This window comes from Sminthopsis crassicaudata, chromosome 1 (genome assembly GCF_048593235.1).
Source record: "Sminthopsis crassicaudata isolate SCR6 chromosome 1, ASM4859323v1, whole genome shotgun sequence".
Lineage (NCBI taxonomy): Eukaryota > Metazoa > Chordata > Mammalia > Dasyuromorphia > Dasyuridae > Sminthopsis > Sminthopsis crassicaudata.
Genome location: NC_133617.1, coordinates 193,556,271 through 193,578,476, shown reverse-complemented (window position 1 = coordinate 193,578,476; position 22,206 = coordinate 193,556,271).

The following is a 22,206-nucleotide window of genomic DNA, read 5'->3' as shown; positions in this document are numbered from 1 at the left end:
GTTTTACATACTATGTCCCTCACTTCTCTTCTCAGGAGGTATATAGCATTCCTCATATCATGAAATATTCTAGAGACATGGTTAATTAATGCACTCATCAGAAATCTTTACTTTCTCAAAAATACTTTATTTATAATGTTTTTATCCAATTAAAAAATAAATATTTTATGTTTATAAGTGAACTAATATGGAAAGCAACACCATCCTCTCAATCCTTCAGGTTCACAAGCTGAGTCATCTTGGATTTCTCATTATCTTTAATCCTCCCATATCCAGCCTTGTGCAAAGGCCTGTTAATTTCACCTTTGCAGCATCTCTCAAGCATTATCCATTCTATTCTCTGACACCATCACAGCTCTGGTCCATTCCCTCATGACCTCACATCTGCAGTAACAAGAGCATGCTGGTGAGTGTACTACCTTGTCTTCTCCCACACTAATCTATTGCCATTAAAATGATTTTTTTAGAATACAAGCCATTCTCCAATTGATAAGCAGTTAAAGAATATGAACAGACAATTTTCAGATGAAGAAATTGAAACCAATTCTAGTCATATGAAAAAATGCTCCAAATCACTATTGATCAGAGAAATGCAAATTAAGATGACTCCAGCTACTACTACACATTAGATTGGCTTAAATGACAGGAAAATATAATGATGAATGTGGGATAACTGGGAGAACTGGGATATTAGTGCATTGTTGGTGGAGTTGTGAACTGATTCAGCTATTCTGGAGAGTAATATGAAACTGTGCCCAAGGGGCTATGGAACTGTGCATAACCTTTGATCCAGTAGTGTCTCTGTTGGGCTTGTATCCCTGGGAAACCAGGAACAGGGGAGGAGGACCTACATGTGCAGGGATATTTGTAGCAGCTCTTTTTATAGTGGCAGGGAGCTGGAAGTTTAGTGGATACCCATCAGTTGGGAAAGGGCTGATTAAGTTGTGTATAATATTCTTCTCTAAAGCTAGTTCTCTGGGAGCTAGTTTCTTGGGGAGCTTCTGGGAGAAGCCTTAGTTTCAGTTCAATTCAATAATCACCTCAAATGCAGCCAGGAGTTAAAGTCCAGGTTCTTTACTGTCTCTTTCCAAATCTTATCTCCTTCACTTGGAGCTCAGCTAGTTTTCTGGAGGCCTTCTGTATCTTGGTTTCAGTGTTCTCCTGCTACCACTTGTCTATCTTCCTAATTTCTGCCCAACTTGTGAATCTCCTTGACTTATGAATCTCCTCGACTGAATCCTGACTCTGAATCTCCTGAAGTTCCCAGCCAGCACAAAGGTAGAAGTTGGAATGAATCTGACTCCACCTCCAAGAGTGGGCTTCTGGGTTCCTGTGGGCTTGTAGGAACTCCTCCTTATATATGCTCTCTTAAAGGTGTGAACTCTAATAAGTACTAAGTACATAATCACTTAGCACCTTGCTTCAAGTTCTGGCCCATAATAGTTATGGAATATGAATGTTATGGAATATTATTGTTCTATAAGGAACAACTAACAGGATAACTTTAGAGAGGCTACATGAACTGATGCTAAGTGAAATGAGCAGGACCCCAAGAGAACATTGTACAGAGCAATAGCAAAATTATGCTTCACTCAATTCCCATGTAGGTGACTCGAAGTGATCCAGGCCAATTCCAAAAGACTTGTGATGAAGAGAACTATCTGCACCCAGAGAGAGGACTGTGGGAATTAAGTGAGGATCACAACATAGCATTTTCACCTTTTTAGTTGTTGTTGCTTGCTTTTTATTTTCTTTCTCATTTTTTTTCCTTTTTGATATGATTTTTCTTGTGCAGCATGATAATTATGGAAATATGTATAGAAGAATTGCACATTTAACATATATTGGATCACTTGCTGTCTAGGAGAAGAGAAGGGATGAAGAAAAACATTGAAACACAAGATTTTGGAAGGATGAATGTTAAAAACTATCTTTGTGTATATTTTGAAATTAAAAAGCTATTATTTAAAAATTAAAAAAATTATTTTTCCTGAATCATAGATTCAATCACATCGCCCTTTCACTCAATAAACTCCAGGAGTAAATGTAACATGCTCCATTTAAAGTCTTTCATAGATTTGTCCTCTTTACCTTTCTACACATCTTCTTCAATCCAATAATACTGGTTTCCTGACTGTTCTATGAATTAGACATCTCATCTCTTAGTTCCAGATATAATTTTTGGCTGACTCCTACGCTTGAAAAACTCTTCTCTGTTCCATCTATTTCTGGCTTCCTTTAAGTTTCAACTAACATCATACATTCTATAGGAAGCTTTCTTTACCCCTTTATTATTCCAATGTCTTTCCTCTTTTAATTATTTCCTGTTTATACTGTATGTATTTTATTTTGCACATATATATTTTCGCATTCATTTTCCTCAGTTCATTATAAGCTCTTAAAGGGCAGGAACTCTCTTTTGTCTCTTTTGTATTATTTTTGCTTAGAACAGTCACTGACACTTATTAAGATTTTTTTTAATAGTTTTTATTTACCAGATATTTGCATGGGTAATTTTACAGCATTGACAATGCCAAACCATTTGTTCCAATTTTTCCCCTCCTTCCCCCCCACCAGATGGCAGGTGGACCAATATATGATAAATATGTTAGAGTCACATAATAAGATTTTAATAAAGACTGATTGATTGCCCTAATACTTTCCTTATCCGTAACCTCTTTTTTCATATTTAATCCATTTATGAGAAATAGCAAAATCTGATTTCAGAAAAGCTTAGAAAGAATTACATGAACTGATGCTGAGTGAAGTGAGCAGAATCTAGAGAATATTGTACACAATAACAACAAGATTATATGATGATCAACTATGACAGACTTAGATCTTCTCAGGAATACAATGGGATAGAAAATGCCGTCCACATCCAGAGAAAGAAAACTATACCACTATAACCTATATAAGATTACTTGTTATTTTAAGAGGGAAGGAGATAAAAGAGAGAGGGAGAGAGGGAATGAGAAAAAAAAATTGGAACTCAAAATTTTGCAAAAATGAATGTTGAAAACATTTTTACATAACTGAAAAAATTAAAATACTATTGAAATAGAAAAATAGCAAAATGCATCCTTTTCTCTTTCTTTTCTACATTAGAGTATTATTTATACTATCTCTTCTCTTTCCCCTCCTTATCCTTCAGAACAGAGTCAATGAATTCCAAAGACTTTTTTTTTTCTTCGTTTTAAATTTAACTCTTGTGGTACCCTTTGAAGTAAGGTTCAGAAGGGAAACATGTCTTTTCTTTATTATGATGTTAGCACATTCTCATACAATTTCTAACTGATAAAACAAATTTATCCTTCTTGGTTTCTCTGTACTTTTGTATTACTAATTTCCTATTTGACTGTTCTTTTCATTAGAAATGCTTAAAAGGCTTCTATTCCAAGATTCATTTCTCTCCTCCCCTCCTCCCATAGTATGATACTTTTGTTTAACAGTTAAGATATATATATATTTTTTATCATACCCAAAATCTTTTCCTTTTGGAAAATCATATAATTTTATTTCCAGATTTCCAGATTTTTTTTAAAGTTACCAATTCTTTTGTGATTCTGGTTGATTGGCACTTGAATATTTTGTTTTTCCTTTATCATGGGAGTTCCAACTAGTGATGTTGAGATTCTGATATTTTTCCTTTGGGGATTCCTTTTCCAGAGGTGGTTATTTAATTTTCTTTTATTTTGCTCTCAGGTCTTAACAGATTTGGACAATATTCATTTGTTATTTGTTTTTTAATTATATTTTTAATTCATAGAATAAAACAAACATTTCCTTAATATAGTTTAATTTAAAAACTATTTAATCATTACCAATCATTAAGTGATTGGTAATCACTTAATCTAATCATTAAGTGATCTTTTCTTGTTTTCCAGGGCAATATAAATAGAGAACTACAAAGACAGATAGATACACACATTAGAGAGATGATAGATAGATTGATAGATAGATGATAAATAAACTAGAGAGATAATAGATTGATAGTAGAAAGATAGGTATCTTAATCTACTTTTATTTTTAATCTTACAGAGGCCTTTATTTGTTTCTTTTGTTTCTGTTTTCAAGAAATTCATAGTATCCATTTCTAGAGTAAGATTTACCAAGTCTTCTTCTAAATTATTTTCTAATTTGTTTCTTAAGATTTTTAAAAATTTCATTATTTTTTTCATGTTTCACTTCTTTTAAACATTCAGGTGGTGCTTGTATAAAATTCATTTTTTTATCTTTTGAATTTCTATTCTTTTATTTTGAATGTTCTAGCTTTGCCATATTTTTATACTACTTAGTGTTTTACTCATCACTCCAGTTTTTATTCATGTATTGGACCTTACTTCTGAGCTAGGTTTTGTCATATATTTAGCAATCTGCCCAGCCTGGTTGTTTTCCTGTACTTCTTGAAATCTTATGATGACCTGGATGTCCTATAGTTAAATCCTCATTCCAACCTTGAATTTTCCAGATATAGATCACCAAACCTTAATTGATTAGGTAAGTGGTACAATGGATAAAGTGCTAGGGTTATGGTGAGAAAGAACTGAGTTTAAATTCAGCTTCAGACAATTAATTTTGTGATCATGGCCAAGTTGCTTCACATTTTTTGCCTAAGTTTTTCATCTTTAAAATGGGAATAATAATTTAATAGCAGTACCTATTTTTCAGGATTGTTGTGAGGATCAGATGAGATATTAAAAGTAAGAGCTATGTGTGTGTGTATATATATATATATAATGTTCATATATATATATATTAATTATATGAACTATATGATATGATACATAAATGTTAGCCATCATCATCATCATCATTATTGCTGTTGCAGCTGCTACTGTTATTGAACTTCTTTGACAATTCGAGAGTTATATAACTTCAGAGTCCCAGTGTATACAGTATCTTTGTCTGAGAGTGCTTTAGCTCAACAAGGTCCACACTCATCTCACTGCAGTCCAGTAGTACTCCTTAGGAGTGCTAGGATCTGTGACTTTGCTCTCTTCAGAAGCAGAGCCATGTAGGCTAAATGTGTTCTATCTCTGGTTATGCTAGTGCTTGTTATGCCAGAGAATTTATCCTATTGTCTATAGTCTTTTGACTGACTTTTTTTTTTATTTAGTCCTGGGATGGAAAGGATCACTTTAGTTTTTCATTGAATTTCTTGATTATTATTCAGACTAGTTTGAACTCAGGGTTTTGCTGCCTCTTGTTCAAATCACCGTCTCAGGAGCAGGTCCTATCCTTCTTATATCTCCTTTAGTATGATCTCTTTATCTCTGTGTTTCTATTTCTTTTTGTCTTTGTCTTTGTCTTTCTGTTTCTCTCTTTCTCTGTGCATATCTATCTCTGTATTTCTATATTTGTCTCTCTTCATATTACAAATAAATATATATGTAACTATACATATATATACATACATATCCCTATTTAGTTTGAGTTTTTAAAAAGGAAAGAACAACATTGATAGAAAATTATTTTTTACTTTAGATAACTTTATTAATAATTAATATTCAATCCACCATTTAAATTCCTCTTGCCTAATTATCCCAGCAAATATTTGTTATTTTTCTGGACTCATACCTCTACCTTTCTCTTTCATTTTCTCTGCCTCTGTCTCTTTCTCTCTATATCTGTCTCTTTCTCTCTGTTTCTCTCTGTCTCTGTCTCCTTTATCTCTTTTTTATCCACATCTCTTCCCCTCTCTGTCCCACTCCCATTTTTTTCATGCTTATGATTTCATTATTGTAAGGAATTGCCAATAAGGATGGTCCCTCTAGGAACTTTGACTTATATTCTTAACTTTGACTTATATTCTTAATGAATTTCTTGTGATAATGAAAGTTTAAGTGACTTGCTTAGAACTACTTAGTTGGTGTTAGGTGGGACATGAACCCATCCCTTCCTGAATCTTTACTAAGTTCCTACATAATTTCTTCATTAGGCATGGAAATAGTGCTAGGGTCTCAAATGCAAGAACAGAAGTATGTTTTATCTGGAGGATCCTATGAAGCCATCAATAACCTCAATACTGGAAATGATAAACTCTTATGTCTATAATTGGAGGATGATGCTAGAAACTCACAAAATGTGGAGAAAACATATGCCAGAATTTCTTGCATTGAGTGCATCTATGGACTCATCACTTTGGAGTTTCTATAATGTAGAACACTACTTATCTACCCTTGCCCATTCTGGAACTCTTATCTATAATTTTCCTTAAAGATTTATTATTTTAAATTAAATTAAATTTTAAATATTTTAAATTATTTAAATTTATTATTTTAAATTTAAAACAATTGAATAAGCAATTTTTAAAGTTCTTATCATGTGTCAGGCATCTTGCTAAATGATAGGGATATATTTAATAAAAAAGAAAGATAGTCTCTGGCCTCAAAGAGTTTACAATTTAACTGGGGGAGATAACACACAAAAGGAATTTTAAAAATCAGAGGAGGTGGGGCAATGGATAGAGCACCAGCCCTGAAGTTAGGAAGAGCTGAGTTCAAATCTGTTCTCTGACACTTAACACTTCCTAGCTGTGTGATCCTGGGCAAGTCACTTAATCCCAATTGCCTCAGCAAAAAAACAAACAAACAAGCAAACAAACAAATAAATAAATAATAGAAGCAGAGGAGGGAGGAGGATACCAGGGAGAATCTTGTTCTATAGCTTTGAAAGCAAAGAAGCAGTTACAGAGGGATGGGAGTCTGCCCTCCACAAAGGAGTTTGGTATTTTACTCTTCTACCTTCTAGTCAGAGGGAAAAGGAGACTGAGGAAGTTGTGTAAATCAAGGCTTGAGTTAGCAGCTGAATGATGAAACTAGAGGGGATAACATAGAAGTCCATGTTTAAAAACAAACAAACAAAACTGACCTACCATTGTTAGTACATAGACTATACTAACATAAAATACACTTTCTTCAAAGACATGGAATACACCTTCCTCAAAGAACTCAAAATGAGAATTATATCAAGAGCAATGGACATGTACAAAGAGGAAATATTTCAGTGTTTTTTAGTGACCTCCATTTACCCCATTAGTGGATATATTTAGTGCAAATATAATAGATTATATCACCTGGAATTCATGCTAAAGGTCTACTTGATCTATCTCCACTTAGTAATTTGAATGGTACTTTAAAAAATTATAGGCCAACCTAAATGTTGAGAAAAGGACATAATACATTCATGTTTGTAATGAGTTTTATAATTATCTTTGTATTCATCAAAAAATCCCAATAGCATAAGGAATGAAAGAAGTGATAGAGGTTTGGCCCCGGATGACTTTAAATCTATGGTGTATTGCATGGCAGGGTCCTATTAATAATTAAACTATCTGTCACTTACCAACAACATACATTCCAGATTAAATTTAAGCAAAAGGAAGGAAAAGATCATTTGGGACTGAATTAGTGGGCTTTGGAGTGAAATAAATAATAATCAAACATCTGTGTTCTAAATAGTACGTGCTTTATCAGACAAACAACTGTTACCGTCTCATTGTATAAAATTGCTTGGGGAAAACACCGTTAACTGGAAAGCAAAGTCTTGGTTAGGGAGTGGGTTTGGAAAGTTCATTAACCAGTAGAAAAGTACCTGAAAGTTGCTGTGTTGTTCCTGGCAGTAAAAGGTATATTTACTTACTCAGTGGACAGTTCAAAAGATAGAGGGAGACAGTAACATTTCATATGACTCCTGACCATCTCTAACTTATCTTAAGCATCTATAATCCTTAGGAACTAAGTATAAAAGCATAATGTCAAGCTGTATTACTGCTGAGTAGTTTGGTACTCTGCCTTCTATGAAGGTTAAAGTAGAGAATTTATTTTTGGGGAGGAGAGAGGCCCTGGATTAGTAAACAAATGGGCAAAGAGGGACAAATTAATATTAGCTCCCCTTGGCCAAAGCCTACTATAGAGGACATGACATTACCATAACACTAACTTGTGTTTGAAGAAAATGATCCAAATAAAGCAAAAAGCAACCACATAATTCACTAAAGCTCATTCAATATTTCATAAAACAATCAAGAACTCTGAATTTTGCTTCATCTGATTCAAATGACATTTAAAGTTAGTCTCTTGTCAATCTAGATAAACTACTATCATTGTTGTCAAAGTAGATTCAATAAATTAGCATATTCTGATCCTATATTAGTCCAAGTCTTCCCATCTTCCCTCCTCCCCAATGACTCACCACATCATCCATCTTTGCCTATCCAGATCTAATGAAAGGGAAAGTGTTACTGGATAATGGGAAATTCTTAGCAAACTCACATGTGTTATCCTAGGAAAAATGGGATGACTTCTTGCAGATGTCTTGCTCTTAATTACAAACTCTTTCTTGAACTTTTCTTCTGCACTGCTAGGCTAGGAATGACTTGAGGACTACAGATTGGTATTCAGCTACCTTTCAGGCAAGCGGCTGTCTGTTTGTCTACTCCTTAGGTAACTGTGTTAAAATATCCTATTCCAGCTGTAACACTTGTTTTACAAGAGCCCTGGTTTTGTCTGACACAATATGGAACAACATTTGTCATTCGTTATCAGGGGTGATATATTTGTTAGCCTGCAGAGAAACATCTGCTGTGCTTTAATCTCCAGTGTGCAGGCCAATATTCATAGGATACAGCTGCATAAAATCACAGTATTAGATGGGGCTGTCCAGTCTGACATGAAGGCTAGCTGGCAGGCAGACAGAAGCAGATTTTATTATCTCCTTTTTACATATTTATTTATGTCAAATATTTCTGAGAATCCATACATTATAGCTCCTTTTATGCATTGTTGTTCTGCAGTGACAAGCCATCGACATCCAAATGAGAAATTTATGTTACATATTAAATATGGACATCTGAATGATTATCAAATCTATAGAAGCCAAGCCTGCCCAATCACCCCTAAATAATGGATGAGGAGTGGATGTGACTCAATTTGTTCAGTATAAAACCTAGACGACCTCTGTCTCTCATTTCATCACTGCAGCACTGTCATTATTTGCTTCTATTCATCTCACTTGCCATCACTCAATAAAATCTGCACATGATAAAAGGAATAACCTTGGTCAACAGTGAGGCTAAAGAGGGAGGGAAGATCATTTCCTCCAGTCCCAAATAGTGATCTACTGGTATCCACTTACTTTGATGGATCTCAATATATCAAAACCCCACAAGCACCCAAAGTTTTCACACAAATACTCCTTGTAGTCTCAAGAAAGCAGGAGGCTTAAATATGAGTATATGGTGAAGAAGAAAAGAAAGATCATAGTGTTTTATTTCCTGAAAACTTTGGTCTATTTTTATGCTCTTGCTGGATTTGAATTAGATATGGAATTAAGACATAGAATTAGAAATGAAAGAAAATTTATTAAAAAAGAAAATCTTATTGTGAATGTGTCTTTAAAATAAATTTCATGTTACAAAGAATTCAGCAAAAATGTTGTCTTATAGCACTTTTATTAAATTATTTGTGACCTTTCCCCCCCTTAATTATTAACATAATTATGGAAAGTAAGGTAGAAAAATACTATAAATATTGCCCCACACATCAATGTTTTGTGGTAAAGGGTGGCCCAAGGGACTTGTAGAACACTAGGAATATTGTTTGATGGCTTAGTATTTTTAAAGTTAATTCCTTTTGATTCTTTTCTGGATCTTCAGTATGAGTCATTTTGCAGTTTATAAGGACTTTTTAAAAATTTTTTACATTTGAATAAATTTTTAAAAGAAAGTCAATTGAACCGTGTAGTTTCAGTACTTAGTGTATATTATGTGCTATGAGTCAACAGTATTTTTTTTTTACATTTTATGTATTTTGCTAATTGGGTCAACATATTTCATGTTACTGATAGTCTGGTATTTGCCACAGTCATTATAAAGCACTTTTAAAATTTCATATTCATGTGTAAAAGAATTGGTACAAACATGTATAAGATAACATTAGCATTGGGCTAATGAGTATGAAGTCAGGGTATATCACATATGAAGGGAAATGACTAGAGAACAAAACAAAATTGCATGTAATGGAACTATTGTTCATTACATTTAATTAAAATTACATTTAATCAAAATAAACTATTGTTGTGATGAAATATAAGCAAGATAGACTATGATTACTATAGAATTTCAGAGATAGGTGGGAAAAGGAACTGTACAAGATAAACATGAGATATTCCAGGTGAATTATTGGTATAAATAAAAATCCAATGTGGAAAAAAAAACAAACACCTAATAGTTAAGAAGTGTAAAATAAAATTTCAGGAAATGGGTTAATACATGATAGAATAAACCTGATTAGCAAATTAGGGAGCTCATATTCCTTGTTTTACAATAGGAAGGAAAATAGGTTATTAGCATACATTGCTTTATGAAACATGTTGGAAGAAAAAATTCAGAGCAAAAGGGAAAAACTATGAGGAAGATTTTTAAAAAATAGGAAAAAAAAACATCATTATGTGTTGATTTATATTCAGTCTCTTTAGTTCTTTTTCTGGATGTAGATGGAATTTTCTGTCCAAAGTATATTGGATTACTTTGAATCATTGAACCACTGAGAAGAACTGAGTCTTTCATACTTGATCATCTTACATTCTTGCTATTACTGTGTGTAGTGTATTCCTGGTTCTATTTGTTTCTCTCAGAATGAGTTCAATCTTTCCAGGCCTTTCTATAATCAGCATTTTCATCATTTTTTAATAGAACAATAATGTTCCATTACACCACAAGTTATTCAACCATTCCCCAATTGATAGGCATCTACTCATTTTCCAGTTCTTTACTATCACAAAAAGTGCTGCTTTTTTTTTTTTTTTTTTTTGCACATATAGATCCTTTTCCCTCCTTTATGATTCTCTTGGGATGCAGATCCAGTAATAGCACTTCTGGATCAAAGGGTATGCACAGCTTTATAACTCTTTGGGACTATTTTCAGATTGCTCTCCAGAATGGTTGGATTGTTTCACAACTCCACCAACAATGCATTAATGTGTCAGTTTTCTCACATCCCCTCTAACATTTATGACTATCTGTTCCTGTCATCTTAGCTAATCTGAGAAGTGTGAGATGGTATCTCAACATTGTTTTAATTTGCATTTCTCTAATCAATAATGATTTAGAGTCTTTTCTCATATGACTATAGATAGCTTTAATTTCATCATCTGAAAATTGTCTGTTCATATCTTTTGACGATTTATCAATTGGGGAATGACTTGTATTTTTATAAATTTGGCACAGTTCCTTATGTTTTAGAAATAACACCTTTCTCGGAAATACTAGCTGTAAAGATTTTTTCCCCAGCTTTGTACTTCCCTTTTAATTTTGTTTCTTTTGGTTTTGTTTGTGCAAAAACTTTTTAGTTTAAAGCAATCAGAGTTGTCCATTTTATTTTTCATAATGTTTTCTTTTTCTTTGGTCATAAATTCCTCCTGATATGTAAATTATCCTTTTGAACACAGATTTCTTGTTCAAGGTAATGACTTTGTTAAGATTATATCTGACAATAGGGTATATATGGAGGTACTTGTTATTAGGAACAGAATGATTTTAAGAAGTTACTTATACACTCTGGGCTTAAGGAGATGAGATCCCCTTGGATAGAGTGGTACAATAGGAATGAAGTAGAGTAAATTAATATAACAAATATTTCAAAGGGAAAAAAAATCAATAAAATTTCATGGATAACAGGAAAATGAGAAAAGCATAGAAAGTTTGGGATCAAAGAAAATTCTACATTTTCAATACCCGAAAACAGAAGGAATGACCATAACTTAGAAATACATTAGGAATTATAAAGGGAAAGTTTGGGGGAAGGAAATGAGATTAGTTTTCTAATGGATCTGTGAGGTGATTGATATGTGGTATTTCCAGTGGGGAAACTTTACCAAAGTTTCAATTGTTCTGTGATTTATGGGCTAAGCAATACCTTGGGGCAATGGACCCTTTGTTGTGTGACCCTCTGCCCCAGGGTCAAATAGTCAGTATATTTCTAGGTGGAACTTGAATTCTGGTTGTACTTAGTCTTCATTTTCAATTCAATTCAATAAACTTGTATTAAGTGCCTACTGTATGTCCAACTTTGGATTGTCTCAGTCATCTTGACTTACATTTTACCACTGTGGTCTCTGACAGCTCTTGAGGAGAGAATGAGTCTAATGATTTTGCACAGCTCTGCATCACTTAAATCCAATTCATTCAAAAATCATCATGTTCACAATGTCATTGGTCCTCTTTGAGAAAGAAGGATGAACAACAACAATGTTCCAGGTACTTTGCTAAGTGCTAGTAATACAAATAAGAAAAAGAAAGTTATGTCCTCCCTTCAATGAATTTATAATCTAATATGGGGAGACAACACATGGAAGAAATTTGGAAAGAGTGAAGTGCCAGAGGATAGCCACAGGGAAGGTGTTTTGTATCCTGGAGTTGAAATCAGAGCCATGGATGGAAAGTAAATTGAGCAGTTATGGACTCTACTCTCTAGCTCTGCAGTCAGAGCTTAGAGGAGGCTGAGCACAGTGGAAAGATACTGAATATCCCATATGTATGACATATTTAACCCAGAATATCCCAGAGTTAAAAGCATGGTGATAAGATTAGAAATGATAGCTTATCTTGGGAGGGCTAAGGATTTAAAACCAAGTAGAGTTGCCAGGTAGATAGTTCTTTGGATGGAGCTTCAGACCTTAGAATCAGGAAGAACAAAGTTCAAATTTGACCACAGACACTTATTAGGTGTGTTAGCCTGGACAAGTCACTTAACCCTGATTATCTCAGTTTCTTTATCTGTAAAATGAGAAGGAAAGGACAACTCATTCTAGTAACTTTTTTTGCTTAAGAAAATCCCAAATCGAATCACAAAAAGTAAGACACTACTGAAAGATAATTGAAGAACAGAGAATGAACTGTCTTGGGAGGCAATGAATTCTCTCTTTCTGAAGGTTTTTGAAGTAAAAATTCTGACCACTGGGATTTTTGTCTAGGTACAAGCTAAACTTAATGATTTATAAGGTTTAACTCAATTTTGGAATTTTTATGGGGATTCATAGAAAGGACAGAAGAGGAGATAATGATTTTAAAGTTATCAGCAGAGATATTATCATTGAAGTTATGATAATAGATTAGCTCTTCTCAGGGTTAAGAATGTCAGAGAAAGGAATCTTGTAATATGCAAGAGGTAGGATAAGGAAGAAAGAAGAGTAATCCTAAATATAAAGAAATAAAAGAAATAAGTAAATTCAAAAGTAGATTAAAAAAACTAAGGAGAACCAATCATGAATAGGGAGAAGGTGCTTTCTGTAGTGGTATAGTAAGCTATGTAGATAAGAAAAATTATTTGTTGACATTTTAACCATTTTACATAGTAAGAATCAACATTTATACAAAACATTGACTCTACTATTTGATTTGCTTCTTTCAATAGTACCTCTAGGTACCATAGGTGGTACATACATCATTATCCCAATTTTATAGATTCGAAAATGCAGACATAAGAAATGATAAGTAATTTACTTTAAATCACACACTGGAAAATGACCTGGAATTTCATACCACAGCCTCTAAGTTCAAATTTAATAATTTTTTTACTCTATTATCTTTTTGCTACATTTAAAAATAATAATTATTAAGATAATTGAGATATTGTTAACTTATGCATCATTAATCCAATAACTATTAATAAAAACAGAAATACAAATGAAATTATGCTTTAGATGTTTGTGTTATTTTAGATAGAGTGTGATAAATAGTACCTTAATTCCACTATATTTTTTGTTTCATCTAATTATATGGAAGCTTTTGGAATAAAATGGTTCTTGTGGCAGAATATCAATTCACTCAGACCTGTAGGGTATCACTTAATTACTTGAGAATGTGAGCCATTGTCTCTTGATTAACAGTCATAATAAATTTTCCTTTATGAATCTTAATATTTTCCTGTCTCTATATGTATTCATATTCATATTATATTAAAACCCTTTTGTGATCTTGTAATTAAAAAAAAAAAGTACAATACAGTTTATAGTTTGGTCCATTTTTACTTCATTCATCTTATTGAGTGAGCCCTAGAACTGCTTTTATTACAAAGCATGAAGCTCTTAGATGAAAGGAATTTGCATGGGTTTGTGGGAAGTAATTACTTGTGTCTTTACTTTGTCTTTTAGATATTTCAAATGTTTGTGGATTTTAAAACATTTGATTTATGTTTACTCTCTTATATCCTTGTTCTTTTTTCCTAGGAAAAGTATATTATTTGATTATTTGATAGGAACCTGCAGAGAAAATGCCTTGGTTCTTAATTACTTATTTAAAATTTCTTTATTTTGAGATTGATACTTTACCTAAAAAGAAAAAGATGTTTCTCTGAAATATGCTTTGCCTTGAAGACCATGGAAAGACTGATTTTTTAATAATGACAGTAAAATCCTAGAGGTTTTCTCTTATGTGGGCCTCACAGGATAACTGTGCAAATCATATTAGAGCATAGAACTAATGTGACTATTGAGTAGACCTCTAACAAGTTCCTTGGATGGGCTTTAGAAGGTTCCATGCCCAACATAATACTATTGATCTGGGGACATGACAGTTTGAGGAGATTCAAAAAAATTAGTAGGAATCTACTTTCAGAAACAAAGGGACAAGAAGTGCAGGGCTACAAACTCTGAAGAGTTCTAAATACTAGAAGGAAAGAACAGAAACAGATCTTTTAATCTGGGCCTGCTAGCTTCCCCCTAGAGCTGCTTAGAATTATTTTAGGAAGAAAGCAGATCTACAAAATGTTAACAAGATTATATATGAGCTCCATGGTGATGAGAACTATGGACCAGAGGTATTCTCCTGGGAGAGGTATTATTTAAACCAGGACTTCAAGCAATCCATTGATTTCTGCAGGAATGTAAAATGTAGGAAAAAAAAATACAAGTCAGAAATCATATGAACACAAGCTCAAAGTTGGGGAATATCGACAGCTTATTTCTGTACCCTTTCTCTGCCCTACCAATACTGTAGCATAGCATAAGTATTTACCTGACCTAGTTTATTTATATTCTAGCATGAAAGCTATGTATTAAAAGTGGTCTTGTAATTTTAAAAGAATACATTTTAATATACAAAATGAACTCCATATATTCCATGCCATGGCTTTCTTACAAACCTTAAATGTGGTGTTTTTGTATAACTAATTCCAGGACATTGTCTCTCTCTCTCAGTGGGAGGGACAATCAGAAGTCCTTTTAATATTATCAGAATTACAATTGAACCCAAATGGAAATAGTCTTCAATTTAAAGGAGTTACTGAAATTAATTAAGTTACTTAAATACATTATAAAAATTATTAAAGGTCTACTACATGTAGGACACTGTGCTGACTGTAAGGATATAAAAATTTGATAAGAAATAGCCCTTGCTTTTATTTAGCTTATAGAGTAGAAAGCATAAAGAACACTGAAAAGGAGATGGACAATACAAAATATACGATACCTATATTGCAGCTTTATGAAATAAAACAACTGAAAAATGAGCAAAGAAAGAAAACAAACAATTGTATGAGGTATGAGGAAGTACAACCATTAAAGGTAGGTGAGAGGGCAAAAAATTTTTCAAAGGTGAGTGACATTTTTGCTGCTGTTTAAAGGGTAGACAGGGATTCAACAGGCAAAGGTAATGCAGGCACAAAGAATAACTTAAGTAAATGATAGATTGAGGGGAGAAAAATCCCTTTTTAGTGACAATGACAATATTCTACTTAGTCTAGACAGAATGGGGAATGATGTAAGGTGTCAAAAAATAAAATGTGGTACATATTCAGAAGTGCTTTGGATAACAAGAATGGGGTTTCAGTTTATCTTGACAGACACTAGGGAACCATAGAAGCTTTTTGGGATTGGAAAGTAAATCAATCAGATGTCCACATTAATTTTGACAACATGGGTCAAGGATAGATTTGTGTCCAGGGAAAGGGAAAACAATTAGAAGGCCTTTTCAGTAGTTCATTAAAAAAAAAAAAAAAAAAAAAGTTATTTTATTAAACTCTGAACTAAGATTGATGAAGCAATTTAATCATTTCTACTGCTTTTAGAGAAATTCTAGATTCCAGAGACAATTTAGGAAAATGAAATGGAGAGAAAAATGATAAAAAGACTATATAATTAGCACACAAGAAGAAAAATAAAGAAATTCAAAAATGCAAAAGAGACATTTGATATTATTGAAAACGATTACATTTGGGGCAGCTAGGTGGCACAGTGGATAGAGCACCAGCCTTGAATTCAAGAGGACCCGAGTTCAAATTTGATCTGAGACACTTAACACTTCCTAGCTGTGTGTCCCTGGGCAAGTCACTTAACCCCAGCCTCAGGGGAAAAAAAAGAAAAGAAAAGAAAAGAGAATGATTACATTTAAAGCTTTAGGAACTATAGAATTAAAAAGTAGAACTCCTGAACACAAGAAAAGAAAACTCTAGAAGGACATTTTAAGCCTTGTTAAGTGTGAGAGGTAAGAAAACCGGGAAATGTAAGTTGTTGACTGATACCAGGACTTTTCAAAGTTTATGTTTAAAACTTGCAATCAACATGGAGCCTTTAATCTGGCAGAGTGATTACACAAACATGAATAGGAGTCCCTAGGGTACCTATGTGCATTTTATTTACTCTTAATGCTTTTCTCCATATGGTCACTGTACTCTGATCCATAGAATTTATGGATAAGGGTAAAAGAGGAGCCTTTCCTTCCTCTTCACCAATAGGTATTAGCAATTTGCTCAAGCACTAGTAAACAGAACAAATAAAAATCCCACATTGGGAAGAAGTGCAGTAACTGTTCCATTGTTGATCCTTTAAATGAATGAATGAATGAAAAATAAATAACCAGACAAAACTAACATTTGTTTGAGTGAGGGAGGGAGACATATTAATTTTGCTTTTGATTTGTTTTGATCCTTTCTTTTTCTTTTAAACTATCAGTATCATCAAAAGAAAGCAGTAGAAATTAACCTAATGTAGTCCCTTGCATTAGTTTACTTCCAGATTATGAGGCAGGTCCTATTGGAATGGCTGCCTTTCAGAAGTACAAAACTGCTGGAAATCATAGTCGTAGTGAGCAGTCTGAATGTTTCTCTGACCCTTTGAAGCCATGTGATTTGTGCTGTAAAGCTAATGCTTGCAATAAAGTAGCCCTGCCTATCTGTTAATCAGGTTGAAGATGGCAGCTGTTTCACATCAAGAGGATTTTAAGACAAAAGAGGAATAAAGCACAGGGCAGAACAGAGCACAGGAAGAGAAATTCTATTCTCTGTCACAGGTTAAAATCAATTGTGATGATTTAAACCTTTCTAATGAAGAATTTAATGCTCACTGCATAGCTAGTGAAGAATACAATGTTTCAATGGTGAAGTATTGATACAATCAGTCGCAGAATTCAGTGCATACATTGATTATCTTTCAAAATCCTTTACATATGGTATCCTTCAATCTAAACTTATAGTATTCATCTTAATATTTTCTTTATGTGAACTCTGATTCTGTCTGTCTGTCTCTTTCTCTCTCTCTTCCCTCAAGCATATAATAGCTCTTTTACTTCTGACATTATTTATAGACTCTTTTTAAATGGGTAAAGATTTGGTATATTGTTGTTTTTTTTTTCTCCTTTATCTGCCATGATTGGAAGAACATATATAGAATGTAGCAAAGCTCATCCAGCATAAAAAATAGAAGCAGTTGAAACTTCCTGTTTATGTGAAAAACAAAGGCATCCAAGCTTTGCAGTTAAAGTTATTATTTTGGAGGAAATTGTCTAGTGTGTTAAAAGGACTTAGAAGATGTTTTCTATTAATATGAGCTTGTCTGATAGAAGCTTCCTAGGGATGCTGGATCCTGCTGTGCAGAAGACTTTAGCTAGAGTACCCTGCATTCAGTGCCCTTGAATTTAAGCTGTTAAGGATGCAATTTTTGTAAATGAACATTTAATTAATATTAATGTTATGCTAACAAAATATATTGATTAAATAAATTGGCTAATTCAGTGCATATCTACTAAATTTGGATACTATAAAATCCCTCTTTAAGTAAAACAAGTGTTTTTATCAAATATTTTGAGTGTCTTGAAAACAACATTTATTTAGGTGATAACATAAAATATTTTGTTTCAATTGTTTATTCTTAGCTATATTTTTTCAGAGGACATATAGCTTTCTACTCATATAGGAAGAAGTATATTTAAGTTTAATCTTTAAATGATTCCTTAACCTTTACAATTCTACTTCCTGTCTTTTCAGATAGTCTGCTAAATACCATGTTGACTGTGATAAGACTCTTGTTTATGCTATATTTTAGATAATATCATAAACTGTGGTATCAAATTTTAAAGATACTTAAATATAACATGGTTTTTAAAAACCCTCAAACAACCATATCTTGGCAGGATTCTCCTGTATCACTTTTGTTTCCATGTAAGCATATCTGGCAATGTCTTGGGAAAGATGTTTTAAATAGCAACTGTAGTTGAATACATGGGCAATTATTTTCAAACAGCTGGAAACTTTTTAAGGCTCGTTTTTCTGCTCTACGAGGTATTACTGGATATCTCTTCTTTAATGATGGATTATGAGATCCTACCTTAAGACAACCAACATGCTCCATCTCATTTTGCTCATAGTTAACAGTGAAAAGGTCTGTAACTTGAACCACCCAACTATCAGGTTCCTCACAGGAGCCTCACTATTTGGCAAATTATTTGCCTTTGTTGCATTCATTTTTGTTTATAAAATACTAATTACCTCTTTTATTGTTTGAAGAGATTAAAAGTTAATAGGAGAAACTAAATAAACAGAATGCCATTCTGCACAAACTATATAAGCTGGTAATTAATTTCTGGCCTCCTCTGAGCTAATTAACTCATATAAAGAAATGAAGTTAATGAACCATAATTCTAGTCATACAAGTGTAGATACAAGCAGTTTGACTTAATGAATTAATAAGATATTTCCTTTCTTAGAGGTTTTTCAATTGTGTTCCTAATCTGTAGGCCTCTTTAATGTTCCTTTCTGGTTAAAATGTTTAATAAATGGTAGGGCAACCTGGTGATGGGTGTTAGCGACTTGCTTTCTCCTATAAGAAGAGTCCCTCTGTTGTGAAGTAGTTCTTCCTGCTCAACTGTCTGCTAAGCCCTTTCTAAACATTGATTCTGAGCTCTCTGGGATAGAGAACACTCCTTGATATCCCATGGTGGAACTGATAACTTATGTATCCCAATATCTTCCCCATTTTCATTTGTCAAAGAAAGTAGAATTGAAGTTTCTTGTGTAGTTTCCACAAGAAGATAAGTCCCATTACTCTACAACTAATCTTAGTTCCCTGTATCCATGAATATTTATACTCTTTTTATACCTACTTGAAAAGCAGATTCTAATTAGAAACAAGAATGAACAGAGTAAAAAAGCTGAGAACTGACTTGTTTCCCACTATATATCATTTTTAAAACAATCTAATTCATGTGGTTCTGAATATCCAGATTGCTCTATGGTAAGAAGGTAATGAAATATCAAAAAGGTTCTCTGATATAAATATATTCAAAAATCACAAATCTGATATTTATATAAAGGATTAAGATTTATTAGTTACTTTATGTGTATTGCTATGTCATTTAGCTTCCTAACAGTTCTACAAAATAAATATTACTATTTCCATTTTTATAGGCATAAAAAAACAACTAAAGTTTAGAGAAGTTTCATGATTGACCTGTCATTCTACAGCTACTAAATGTTGGAGGTAGGACTGAAATTCAGAATTCCCCTGGTATTAAATCAAAAATTCTTTCTACAATATTATACACCCTTTCAATATGTGGAATGATATATTCTTGGGACAAAAATAGCTATCAAATAAAATATTCTACTTTAAAATTCATATTTCTATTAAAAATATGAGTTATCATATTAAAGAAAAATATTCAGGTCCTAAAATTGACATATGTTTTATCACCACAGAGATAATGTTTTATCACAGCAGAGTTATAAAATTTAAATAACTATTTAAATGAAAGCTATGATAAATATCCATGTTATGCTATTGTGATTCTGCACATATATATTCATATACTATATATGTATATATATTTACAAATACATATATACCCACATATATAGTGTGTATATATATGTAAATGTGTAGATATGTATATAACAAACTTTCCCTAGAGAATGTTCATGAAAAGCATAGTAGAATAAAGAAAAAAATTAGAAAGCAATATAAAGGAAAAACTTTGAAAGATTTAAGAATTCTGATCAACACAATGAACTGCTACAGTTCATTGTTATATTACAGAGGACCAAATACAAAGCTTATAGTTCTCATCCTGAAGGAGTGATAATGTACTCAAGGTTCAGTTAAGACATATTTTTATGGTCATGGCCAATGTGGTGATTTATTTTCCTTAAATATACATATTTTTCAATAGTTTGCTTTTCCTTTTGAAGGGGAAAGGTAGTGTGAGGAATAGAAAATATATTTCTAGTAATTACAAAAAACAAAAATTTTAAAAGTTCAAGAATGGAATTATGTCAAGTCCTAGTAGCATCAAAAGAACAAAATTGACAATTAACATAAAAGAAAGAGACAGATAGGCAGAAACTGAGACAGAGAGGAGAAAAGGGGAAAAGAAAAGAAAGTAGAAGAGAAGTGAGAGTAGGGAGAGGAGTGAAGGGCAGCACAGAGGAAAAGTAGAAGAACAAGAAGGAAAAAAGGAAAGAAGAGAAATGAAGATAGATTTCTAGGCAAGAGAAACCTATCATGATATTTTCTTGGTCAAAAGCAGTTTTCGGCTTTCTGCTAAACTTTTTCTCATTAATTTTATTTAAATGGAGAAAAGAACATCCTTTAGTTTCTAAGCAGTGAAACTATATCTATATCTATATCTATATCTATATCTATATCTATATCTATATCTATATCTATATCTATATCTATACATATGTACAGATGAATAGATTTACATATATACATACATACACATATATGTATGTGTATGTGCACCTATATGTACATAGATAGATATATCTATATTTCACTATCTGTAGCTATCATATCTATCAATCAATCAATCTAGCAATCTGTCTATATCTTAATTGTTTTTTCAGTTTCTTTTCATTCTTCCTCTCCATGTAGCTCTCTTCAGGGTCTGATCTTTTTTATACTTTTTTCTTCCCAGTATACTTCATAATTTCGCACATAACCATGATATCATCTCAACTGATCTATGAAAACATAGCTTCTTTTATTTTCTAACTTGAAATATTTTCACTTTCTTCTAGTCATTCCATCTGCTAAAGAATAACTTATAATATTGATATTACCTAGAATGTAATTTTCATTTCTCTCTCATTCTTTCTATTTTCTTTTTAAAATTAAGAGCTTCTTTCCCAAACATTCTTGCTCATATTGTGCCCCCCTTAGCTTTCTTAAAATACTTTTCACTTTACCATTGATTTTGCACTACTATACATTGCCTTGTGTAGGAAATTGTAAGGAAATGGAGAGACAATTACTAAAAGGACCTATTTACCTTTTTTACCTAGCTACAGGGATAAATAAGAGTCAATGAGAAAAGAATAGTTAAGAACTAATTCATGGGAAATTCACTGAGTAAATCAAGTGCCCAGGAAACTTTGTTAAAGATCTATAAATTTAATAGGTACAAAATAGTTCTTGACTCCTTGAAAAGTTATTATTCCTTGGAATAATATTTGTTTTGTTTTGTTTTGTTTTTTCTAAAAGAACTCTCATGAGTGGTTCACCATGAAATACAGAATTCCCCTCAAGTCATGAAATGCTGAGGTAAATCCTCCTTAACCACTTTTGAGCATGGCATTCATCTCTAGGTATTTAGCCTCTGTCAAGGCTGTTAAGTTCTGAACCAATAAATTAGACCTATATTTTCTATTCAAGGTAACTAAGGATTCCTTCTCCCATCTTTATAACTATCCAAATCCTAGCATTTATTAACATATTTTTATTCCTAAAAATGGATTTACTTTCATTATTTTGTCTTTCTTCCAAATCTATCCCACTCTGGCCATAGAAATTCATTCCTATTGACTTGGAACATTGTTTTCTTCTCAAATCATGGAAAATCTCAAGATAAATCCTTTTAACGTCTTTTCAACATGAATACCACTAAAACCACAAATGTTCATAGGCTAGATCATTAGAATTTAAGTTCTAAAA